This window comes from Ostrinia furnacalis, unplaced genomic scaffold, assembly GCF_004193835.3.
Source record: "Ostrinia furnacalis isolate ACB-3 unplaced genomic scaffold, ASM419383v2 OfSCF5115, whole genome shotgun sequence".
Classification (NCBI taxonomy): domain Eukaryota; kingdom Metazoa; phylum Arthropoda; class Insecta; order Lepidoptera; family Crambidae; genus Ostrinia; species Ostrinia furnacalis.
This window is the reverse complement of record NW_021135354.1, coordinates 153,758-166,903: the sequence shown is the minus strand read 5'-3', so window position 1 is coordinate 166,903 and position 13,146 is coordinate 153,758.

Here is a 13,146-nt window from a genome sequence, read left to right as displayed (position 1 = left end):
TTCTAATTTGTATGAACAATCAGTCGCTGTAATGTGCGCACTTCCATACTGATTAACTGCCCGACTAAACTATCGGCCGACTAAAAATCGGTGGTATGCGCCTAGGTATAAAGTACCCATGTGTGTTTGAAATTCTAATTACAAATTCGAATGTTAGTACATTAACGAGATCCAAAAATAAATTCCTGCAAAAAACCGAAAGATGTCACCGTGGGAACAAGCCCTTATCAGTTTTAATACGTACGATTTTGTAACAATAATTGTTTAGGTATACTCGTAATTCTGATGTCCTGTTGACGACTTACTAAAGAGTTACATACTTATTAAAGAGGTAAATTACCTCATCATTGACATAATTGACGCATTGTTGATGACGGACATCAATACATTCCTCAATTGTCAATTCTATTCATTATAGTGACGATTTGGTTACGTAACACCCACAATCATAGTTAATGATGCAAAGTTTTCTTGGAAAATATATTTTTTGTCCCAAGTTCAAATTGATGATGACCCAACTTTATTATGAACATAAAAATAACTAGATTTCTAACCACAGTGATTTAAACCTATTTTTCTACTATACAGGGGTTACTATAAAAACTCTTTAAACAGTAATTCTTTGCATTGCATTAGGTATTGGCCTTAGAAGAGTGTCAAGGTCCTATTTGAATCACTGGTATCCAAAACTTTAATGTCATCGACTCATCGTCTTTTCCTAGTACTAATATTCTACTCGTATAATTTATGCTAAAGTTTTTGAAGATGAATGGATGTTCGTAACTGACACCTAAATCACTGAACTGATTTTAATTGAAGGTATGCAGATAGTTTGAGACCCAGGGACAACACATGATAGTATCCCATTTTTGGGAAGAATTAGTTAGGTAATTATTGCTGTGACAAAACAAAATTTTATTTTATTTATTTTAAATTCGAGTATAAAAGGCTCAAAATGGGCTTTGTAATGATTTCAAACAAAATTCACGCGAGAAGCTGCTAATATGCTCTAAGAAGGTTCTTGATCTGCAACCGTTTTGACATAAGTCTAAGCCACATGAAACTAAACACTGCTGCGTCTAATGTAGTTCTTATGTAGTAGTACGTAGTCTTTTGTGCTGTCGACTGCACCTTTGCATAAAATGAACCAATTGCTCGTCGGCGACGCATAGTCGGAAAATGTCTAGCTATACACTATAGTTACAATGCAGGATTTTCCAGTGAAACATAGGCCCAGTAATCTTATTGAAGGTTATCTATGACGACCGCGACCTCTTTCTAATTATTTAAATGAATCACAATAACAATTTATGTTTTTAATTATTGTTTAAATACTTATTGAGGAAAATGTTTCACTATTCCCTTTTCTCTATGCTTACTTATTTCATTCACGTTACTCTATAAATCGGTAATACCGCTGAACAATTTTTGGTTAACTCTAACATACATAGATATAGAGGGCTTTATAAAAGGAAATATTTATACAAATGAACATAATAACAACAAAATAACATTACACACGAATGTAGACCAATAAAAGGCAATCAAAGCCATAAAAGGTAAGTATAATATAATGTAAATTTTATATTGTCAAACTGGATAATTTGGAAAACACAAAAATGTTTTTGCGCATTTTATATGGACGAAAAGAATTTATAACAACACCATAAACGAAGTAAACAGTTTTTTCTTGTGATTTTATTACAAACGAGTCCCGTTACTGAGATACAGAATCAAAACAAACAAGAACTTGTATTTAGACCACAGTGTAAGAATGTCAGTAGAAGTTGTTTGAAAGAATGAAACAAATCAATATACAGTCACCGTTCTAATGAAACCTGGCAAAAATCTCGCAAAACGATACACAATTCGTCAAACGACAAAATAAGAAGCAAATACTCTAGTTAATCTCACTCTGACATAATTTGGCATGTAAGTGCATTGTACATTTTCATTTTAGTGTTCATTTTTCTTCACACATCAAGAACTAGATCAAAGCTTTAGTTCCCAGTACAAAAATTCAAGTTATGATAAAGTTTGGAAGGTAATTGAACAGTAAGTAGTACGAGTAGTTACAAAAAAAAATACTCTAGCTTAATAAATATGGTAATTAAAATGTTGTTTTTGGGTTTTCGTATTTTTAAACATTCGTCACGAATAGTTTATTGTCTAACATTTTCATTAATTTTGTATGAAACTTTTGCTGCTGTTGCTAAGACCAAAAGATCTCTACTTGAATATTGTCTAGTCCAAAAGATTTATAACTGTCATTATACTACTAAAACTGGCTCTTCCTGTTATAGAGGAGATTTTCAATCAAGAAATTAATTGTATTTCCTAAATTTTGCCATAAATTAGATGGTATAATTACACATGTCTATAGAATTAATAAAGTATTAAGAAAGTTATTTAACTATTACTGGAGTTGAACACGAAATTCAAAGATGGATAGTTACCTACTATGTAAGTTGATCGAGTTCGAGATGCGATCTCACAATTTATTAAAGAAACGTACTATGCAAAAACTGAATAAATATCATTGATGATAAAAACCTTTATGAAAACCGATCATTAGAACAATTACAAAATTAGAAAACTATTAATTAAACTTCTTTCCCGAAGACTATAATCCGGGTCTTTTCAAGGCGAGTGAATAGGCACTTACAGGGCTGATATGTACCATCCTAGACTGCATCCCACTTAGCATCAGGTGCGATTGTGGTCAAATAACTGCCTTGTTATGCATAAAAAAAGGTTCAGAAAACAACAGCAATCGTGCTTTTAGACCTAAATAAATACCTGTGTAGGTATGTACCTAAAGAAGATGTTGATGACACTTCATCTAACCTTCGGCCTGATCGTCACTTACCATCGTGAGGTGTCTTACCAGGTGAGATACAGGCCAAGAGATTCCTCGTTGTGGATAAAAAAAAATCTATCGCCTTGGCAACTTAATTCCTGGATAGTGGTAAAAGAAAAGGGAAATCCCTCACATTTATTTTGTTCAAATATTTAGATGAACATTGCATGAATCTGTTTGAAATGACTGTTAGTTAATCCCCTTACCCGTATACTGCTTCAAGGAAACAGAACATTCACGCAATAATTAATAATGCAGGTGCTATCATTAACATTTTCATTCTTTATGGCTTTTATTCTTTCTAATTCATAACAATAACAAAAGAGTCATCTCAAACAGTACACCTGGCTGAGTACCTCATAGCTGTAAGAAAGTACATCTGCGTCGCTGAGTCGAATCTGACTGGGGTAAGATTAAGTATCTTCTACATACTTGTAATCTTCTACAATTTGTTAAAATTGTTAACTCTACCTGTCTTATTCACATAAAAATCGTTAACGCTACAATTTGTTAGTCATTTTCTTCACTTCCTAATACCACAGATAATATCTAATACCTACCTCACAACATTATTAATATTGCAATAATAAGCAATGTAGAGTGCAAAAATTTCACCAAAACCTATATCGTATAAGAATTTGGAGCTGGAATTTTCAACAATAAATCGTCTGTCTGATTTTATGAAACCAATAAAATGTCGAGAGTGGCGCCTCTTCGATTATGCAAATGATATAACAATACTCTTCCAGCCCATCGTTGAACAGCCAGACCAATAACTTCAAACTATGTGGAATTTATATTATGTATAGTTAGAAAATCTTTCCATAGACATTTGCATTTTTACCATTATCATCATCATATTGCCCGTTTTCCCAATAAATCCCTAATTTTTAAGTGACCCCTATGGCACAAAATATAACAGAAGGTAAACTCATGTATGTACCTCGCTTTGCATACCTGTCTCGCTCGCACGCTCGGCCGTCGCGCTAGGGACGCTAGGGTTGTCTTGTTATGTGTTGCGTTTATTACGTTATGATAGAAAAATGTTACTCTTAATACTATGCAAGAAAGACAATAACAGATATCCACGTATACTTATTTATATTATATTTAGTACGTTATTATAGTAATAGTTTGCAAACAAATACACGAGAAGGAAGTAATATTTAGTTGAGTGGTTGACACTGTTATCCAACTAATATTATAAATGCGAAAGTTTGGATGTCTGGATGTTTGTTGCTCTTTCATGCAAAAACTACTGAACGGATTTTGATGTAACTTTACAGTATTATTGNAATTAATGACGTCATTTCTAATAACATTTTGAAGGAAATATCAAAAAATCAGCCTTTATACTTTGACGTAATTAAGTTGGTATTTTACACACCTTTAGTACCGTCTGTCTGCCAAAGCCACCATGACCCAAACTTCATGTTTGGCCATGGTTCTTAGCTATATTGGGAGCATGCGCTGACAAACTTTCAGCCTTTATAAAATAACGTAGGTCTGGCGTTCACTAGCTCTTAGTCTAAAATGAGAAGATGCGTAAACGAACTAAAGTCGCTGACATAGCCCAACGGATTAGTAAGCTGAAGTGGCAATGGGCAGGGCATATAGTACGCAAAACTGACGGTCGATGGGGAAGCAAGGTTCTGGAGTGGAGGCCACGTACCGGAAAGCGCAGTGTAGGACAATGCGACACAGCGACCAGCAAGGTGGACCGACGACCTCATAAAGGTAGCGGGAAGGCGCTGGATGCAGGCCGCCACAAACCAGCCATTGTGGAAATCATTGGGGGAGGCCTATGTTCAGCAGTGGACGTCCTGTGGCTGAAATGATGATGATGATGAACTTTAACAAACGCCAAAAGTCGGTCAAACACCATACAAAAAACACCAGTTATCGTTATAATGTCACGGTTAGAATAAGGTGGTGCAACTCAGCCTTGTATTTTTAAAGAAAAATAAATCTTACTATATATACTCTCTTTCAAAATGTTATTTTTAAACCATTGACTCGAGTGTAACTTTTGTAGGAGATAAGAATGTTACTATATTTTGTTATCTAAAACACCCTGTATCATGTAATCAACGTAAAACAGGGTACATAGCCGATTATCGTTCCCACATTAGGCTGTTAGCACACTTGACCTTCAGCGCCTTTGTGCGAAGATTGGGTGTGGCCAGATGTTGGTACATTTACCCTATCATGTAGATAAGGTAGTAGCCCGGTCATTAGGTGGGATAAAGGGCTCAAATGGGATGCCATTTTGATTGGAATTTGAGTAAGAATTTAAAGAGTTGTGATTGGGTTACGGAAAATGTCGAATTCGTTTATTTCAGGATGTTTATTTACGTATTGAGAAAAAATTGGCCAGCGTCCTTAGTTCAACTTAAAAAAATAAGTAGGTACATATTTGGTATAGGCACAGATAATATAATACTGTATAGGTAACTCAACTAACTATGTAATTAACTCGTTTGTACACTTTATTAAACTGTTGGTACAAAAAAGACAGTAGGTACCTAGCTAAAATTTTAAGTAAATAAATAAATACCTGCTTTCACTGGTTATCTTTTACCCTTTTTCCAGGGTAACGGTAAATCCAAAACACGGCAACACCCGCCAAAAGCTCTCGTAACGCAACCCGGCGACAATGTGCGTCGTATATTGGTATCCCGAAGCGAAAATATCGGTTCTCTTCCAATGGCCGGCTCACGATACATTTTTAGGGGCCTTTTGTTGTGTCACTTGTTTTTCTAGTAGTATCGTTTTAGTAGGGATTTTTTTTTGTGATTTTGTACAACAGGTTCCCGATTTTTAATGCGCTTACAAATATTTGGGAACGATTAGGTAACTACTTTTACCCACTTTATTATGAACTAGGTTCTGCCCGCGACTTCGTCCGCGTGTAATACTTACTTTGGGCTAAGTAGTGATGATGTGTAGCCTATAGCCTTCCTAGATGCTGGGCTGGGCTATCTAACACTGAAATATTTTTTTCTAATCGGACCAGAGATTAACGCACGTATTCACAAACATTACTATGAGGTCTCACAGTGCGCGTGGACGCACAGGGTGACACACGATCCAATCATAGAGCTCCATTCAACGCTGTGCGTTCGATTTTCTGATTCTCTTAAGCAAACATCGTTTGTGAATACGGGCGTAAGGCACTCAAGCAACATTCAGCTTTATAATTGTATTACTATTTGTAATTTGAGGTATCATCATCAAGTCATTTTAGTCTCAAGTTCAACTGTGAGAACACGACCCTTTTTTTTTTCATTATTTTATTCTCATAGGACCACAAACAGATTCACAATCAGAATTTATATAAAGAAGATAGCATAAAATAACTTACATTATTATTATGAATCCAACAGCGCTGGTCTCAGTTTACTTATCAACTAGTGTTAAGGTGGAGTTCGTTTTTACATAATTTTTAACTAAGTATGCATGTAAAGTAACTTATACAAATACAAAGACCCTTTTCAATTTACCAGAGGCAAGTGGACGATTTGTCCTTAAATCCCCACACTCTGGTCAGATAGGTTACGGGGGCCTATTGTTCTCATATTTTTTCTCTTAGTCGTTTCTTACGACATCCATGTGAAGAGTGGAGATGGTCCTCTCTATTCTCTTCTGCCACGCTTTACTTTGTAACGGGACTATTCCCACCTCTCGTTCCCACCTACAACTCCTGTATAACCAGGATATCAGCTAGACTGCCAATAAAAACCCAACCAGTGAAGGTCAAGTTTGTCCTGGGGGAAAGTTAAACTGTCATTGGACCCGCAACGAAATTAATCAGAAGAACATAGGAGAAGTTCGAAGTTAAGGTTGTACTACTAAGCGGATGACACGAAAGTGATTTACTTTAGTCAAATAATTTGCTAGACGTATTAATAATTTGAAATGTGCATTTGAAAACTAACCCTTCCTCAGCAAGAAGTAAGGAAGTATTAGTTTTCAAACTCAACATTCTACACAAATGTTTCCAAGTCAATATGTCCGCTTGACCCCGCCGGGCCCTGTGCCCGGCACTCAGCAGCTTTCTGATCTACAAAGTGTCTAACTAGTGGCCGTTGCCCTAGTAAGAACGTGGTACAGTCCGATTCATAAAATTCTTCAGCTACTCCACATTATTGTCCCGAAGCAGTAATAGTTAATCTTCTTCTTGTCGTGTCGACAACAAACCTACACAGTGTCAGTCCAAAACTCCGCCACTAGAGTTGTCAGTAGCCTTGATTAAATCTTCCTGCGTGCAGTTGTTTGGGCACGCAGGGCACATTATGTGCTTCGTCGACTGGGGAACAAAACCACACTTGCACTCCAAGTTTCCGATAAATAATAGTAGAGTTAATGCCAGAAAATTACGCAGAACAAGGCAGGTTTTTAACCGCAATCATACCTGATGTTTTCGTTAGTACACCACTATGGTGATCAGGCTGAGAGAGAACTAGGTACGTATTTTACACGATTATAAAATTAAATATGACTTTGTGACTTAGGTGCAAAAAAATCCACACATTTTTTCGCTTGACATTACAAAGACCTTTGCGCTGACCGTAAAAAGTAATCTTCCACCACCCCCGAGATACCTTAACGGCGTTGGTACACCAAAATGACCCTTACTGTAACTCATTACGGGGCGAAATGCCGTGAACCCAATCTGAACTATAATGATATCTTGGAAGGTGTTTGTGGGCTATAAAGGCTTACGTACACTAGTTTTTTGTATCATCGATTGATAGGTTTGTGACGCGTGATGGGAGACCCCATCGATTTCGAGTGTTGACAACACCAATATCTATATATATGTTACTGTAAAAGCTCGAACTACGGTTAATCTTAAGATTTAAGTGTAAGTCTTAGGATTTACCGACATGAGTTGGTAAATGTAAGTATTTCTGAAAATACGATGACTTTTTCGAGCTTTTACCATTCGAATTCAGTATATGCTAGGTTTTACCTCTGTCAGCTGGTAGATGTTGGTTTTAGGAATAAAACAATGAGTTATTCTTAATTACTTAGGTACTTTCATCAACTATTAGACAAAACAGGTACATAGTATTATAACAGTATCATAATATTATGATAGTAATAAGTACAAACTAATATAATCATTTATTTTTCTTGTGTTTTGGTGTTCACATTCTTACTGTTTCCTTTTTTTATTCCTTCTGACTCATTACCAACGATGTTGTTTTCGTAAAAGTTTACAGAACTTTTAATTAGTAAGATTATAACAAAAATGATAATAACCATGGAGTCCATGGTAGGTATTATCATTTTTGTTATTTCATCCATGGCATGGACGAAATGTGAAGTGGAAAATATCGGAATTATAATAACCCAGCATTGATAGTAGCGCATACCTGTAAATATCATATCTAGCCTATCTAGGACACTGAAATTTTGTACTGCATGCATCCTACTAATATTATAAACGCACAAGTTTGTGTGGATGTTTGTTACTCTTTTCAAGCAAAAACTACTGAACTGATTTTGATGAAACTTTACAGTATTATTGTTTATAACCCAGAATAACGTATAGGCTATAATTTATGGCGATCTGTGACAAATTAAATTTCACGCGGGTGAAACCGCGGGCAAAAGCTAGTATTTTATATGTCATGATCTTATGTTGCTAAAGAAAAAACAAGGCCGTGACATCATGGTTTGTTTAATTGTATTAAAATGAAAAGTTATGCCGTGGTCTTTCTTTTTAGTTCTTACATTGTTCGTAGATACATTTAAACAATACAAAAAGGCTGCGCTCGTGTAATGCGTAGATAAGACCGATTGTTAATGTCAAAAATGCTTGTTTTGTTTTTCAACATTTACCGTGCCATTAATGTAAATCCTAAGATTTACCAACGTAATGGTGGTAAGAGTTCGAATCGCAAACCTTTTGGGACATTTACCATTAGGAATTGGTAGATCTTAGGTTTTACTGGAATATCTTAGGATTTACTGCAATTCGAGCTTTTACAGTAACATATATAAAAGAAAGTCGTGTTAGTTACTCCACTTATAACTCAAGAACGGCTGAACCGATTTACCTGAAAATTGTCAGGGAAGTAGTTTAGAGCCAGGAGAAGGACATAGGATACTTTTTATCCCGTTCGAAATAAAAAAAAGTCTGCTTATTTATTGCCATTAAGGCGGAACAAAGTTCGCCGGGTCAGCTAGTTATAGTTAAAAAAGGCTTTCCAAACTGTGCGTCACAATGAACAAAATGACAATGACCCAAAGGCATCACAGAAAATACAAATACAAATAATTTATTGAATTTAAAACATACATTAACATTTACACTTGTATACCTTAACTAATACAGAAACAAAAAACAAACGGTGAACATTTTTGCTGACTACCGTCAGAAAAAAAGTTTAGGAAGCTCTGGAAAAATAACTAAATTATGCCCAATTTTATTAGTGCCCAATCATTTAAGGCGATTAGTGTCCTCAATCCGCGCCAAATGGGCATTTTGTAAAGCCTACTCCTCTTTTACTGCTGGACAGAAATAGTTGAAAAAAATATATGTTGTACAACAGTTCAAGGACTACATTTGTGACGTTTGAATTTTCGCTACGTCTCTTTGTTTTGGATTAAAAAAATAAATACGGGACATCGATTTTTTACTTAAATTCCCTACTCCTCCAAAACGGCTATGTTAAATTAAAAGATTTTTGCACGAATAGATTGGGAATTCTTTAATCTTTAAATGACACGTTGCGTTTTTCAATCGAACATTACTTTCATTCATAAATTTTACTTTTGATAAATTCCGAACGTTTTGCTGTTGAGGGGGCCTTCGCGGGGTGCGGGCGGCAGTCGGCCGCTGGCCTTCAGACGGGGAGGTTGTGTCACTCGCTAAAAACTGACATTAGCGATCAAAATGAATTTTTTCTTTGGCTAAGTTGCACCACCTGAGGTGACCTAACTTTGACCGTAGCTTTGGCGATAACCGGTGTTTTTTGTATGGAGTTAGACAGACTTTTGACGCTTGTCAAAGTTGAAGTAAGATGGTGCAACCCAGCTTTTGTTCGACAATAGATTTTATGTCAGAATTGTTCATAGAGTACGTGCAGTCAGACAATACAATTGAATTATGACGCGCTCAGACGCTATTTTCTACCTGAATAGAATCTATTAGTGTAAAAAAACTATAATTGACTCCAAAACAACTGCACTAGATAAATACAAGTAGAAAAATTATTACGTTATTTATTTACTAGGCCTTTGCAATCAGTATCCAAATTAGGAGCTAGTCAGAATCTGTAACTTAATCTAATATTATAAATGCGAAAGTTTGGATGTCTGGATGTTTGTTGCTCTTTCATGCAAAAACTACTGAACGGATTTTGATGTAACTTTACAGTATTATTGTTTATAACCCAGAATAACATATAGGCTATAATTTATGACGATCTGTGACAAACTGAATTTCACGCGGGTGAAGCCGCGGGCAAAAGCTAGTTATCCAATAATTCATAAAACCTCTCTAGAACAATTCGATATTCCTAATAATTGAGTTGGCTTTCAATTTCAATTGAAATTAAAAAAAAAATAACTTACTTACCTCCCCGAATCAACTGGTAACTTAAAAAATGAAAATTCGGTATTTAATGATGAGTTTAAGCAACCAAATACCGAACAATTATAATACGACTTATTCTGTTTACTCATTTTCGTCAATTTCGCAAAACAAAATAATATCACAGGCGGTTGACCGGCGCGTGACTCAACGCGTCGCGCTCGCATTCGTCCAAGACAGTCTTGCTAGGAGCGGTGTCTATGTGTGCGTGGCTCGAGCGCGTTTAGTATGGAGTTTGTCTTCTGTTATATTTTGTGCCTATGGTGACACATAACAGGAATTATATTTTCATAGGGGTCACTTAAAAATTAGGAATTGATGGTGAAAATGGGCATAAGTCTCCACAGCAGGACGACCTTCTCTAACTTAACAGAGGCAAGTAAAAGATTTGACCTGGGTTCCCCATGCTGGCCAGGAGAGTTGCTTTACTTACCCAAATTCGTTTTACCCTTTTGAAATATAAGTACTTTAGAAGTTTTAGTGACATGGATAACAACGTGGCCTCGGTATAACTACATTGTATCCGTCTTCAGATGAAATCATAGTCTCTATTAGTATAATCACAGGTTGGAACTATTTATTGGTAATCATAGCCGCAGTAACCATCAATCATACTTTATAAACTCTTATAAAGGTAGCAGTTCCTTCTCATAAATAGCTACTGGCGAATGTGGGTGTAATGTTACTTACATTACTTAAATGAGATCATACTTCGTGTCATAATCTCAAGTACCTACGAGTAGGCACGTACAGTTAAGTATGAAGGCGGACAGTTATTATTACACATAATGAGACAATTGAAGTAATTTGTATTAAGAAATGCCTTTGCCAAAATTTTATTTTAAACTTTTCTTACTATATTATTATGATAATACGAAACCAAGTACCATTTTATTTTTATTTTTAGTGACCTGCAGCTCTAATGACCTGAGTTACGGCTTGAAGCTGTATCACTACTTATTACTAAAAGTCTTTATAAATTCTTACTGGCTGTGCGTAGTACCAAGTGGTGGTTGGAAAAGAGCTCGTTGCATTTTACAACTTTAAACATCATAAACTTCACAAATTCAAACTTGTTTAATTTCCTTTTTATGGCTGTTCCTTGATAGAAGTCACTTCTGAACAGTATCCTCATCACATCTGGCTACGGGACTATTCCCACCTCTCGTTCCCACCGCTGCAACTCCTGTGTAGCCAGGATCTACATCTCGACCGCCAATAAAAATCCAACCAGTGAAGGTCAACATCTGGCTGTTTGATCATTTCACGCTATCACCTTTTTGGGAAAACTTTTCTCTCTGCTCTGTGACACTATCGCCAAATTATTTTATAAATACCCAGCCATCTATTTGATAATTTTTCGGTCCATTTATAGATGCGCAAATCCTGTTTCACGTGACGTCAATGTAAATTTTTTAATAAATTTTCGTTTCACGGCACGTTTATTTACATAGATACGGAATGCGTAGCAGTTTTTTTCTTACTTTTAGTAGACGATTGGGTGTTTTGATTCAGTTTTATGACATCCTTGTTGTGAACTATTAGGTCGGCGAAGAATTCGCCCGCGTCAACAGACAGATCCTGGTCTTAATTGTGAAAAAATATTTTGGAACTTTTAAAAATCCGTATTAATCAGACTAATCATCTAGCCCGTGCCAGTCCACTTGGACTGGACCCATGCACCCATATTGATTAAGGGCGTTTACTGTGTTTAACAAGAACGGTTTCCACTCAAGTACTCCCGAGGAGTGAAATGTCAAATAATAAGTAATCAAGGTGCTTACCTATTTGTTTATTAAGTGTAAAATAATTTGCGTTATGTTACTGCATCCATGATGTTCTTTTTAAAAATAATGTGTAAAATATGCCGACAAGTAAGTTTAAACAACTTTTTACTGTACAATAATTACGAGAGCAAATTATTGAAAACTACATAAGTACATAACTTTAAATGTAGAAGTACCTATATGTATTTATTTGCAAAAGTGAATGAGCTTTTTTCCAACTCTTCTTAGCTCCAGCTAATATGTTGTCAAAGTAGTTTGCGATGGTGCCGTGAATGAAGAGTCTTGCCCGTTTTCACCATCAATCCATTAAGTGACCCCTATAATACAGGGACAGGAATTTTGTTTTCATATAGGTCACTTAAAAATTAGGAATTGATGGTGAAAACGGGCATAATCTACTATTATAGAATTTTAATTTTAAAAGTGACTAATAAATAACTATACCTATTGTAAGAAGTTTTTACAGGAAGAACTATTCCACAATGACCTAAGGTACCTTTGATGCGTATTAAAACTTGTTTATTCGACTTGGCAGTAAATACCTTTGTTCATTTCTATGGAAGATTAAAGCCATAATAATATCTATATGCTAATTAGCTTATTATAATATGGATTGTAACGAAGATTACCTTGAAGTGTTTGTAATTCTAATTAATTACTTACATACACAAAGGAATAGGTTATTTATTTGATGTCTGTTTATGATTATCAAATTAAACAATTCGCGGAAAAATTTACATAGGTAAATATTTTTAGTATAAATAATGATAGTAATTGAATTCACTGAAGTGTAATTTGGTATTTTTAGTAAGTAAATAGTCATAATTATAAGAATACCTTAATAAAACTGTATTTTGTCATGCAAAACTTTTGATTTATTTCACTTAATTGCA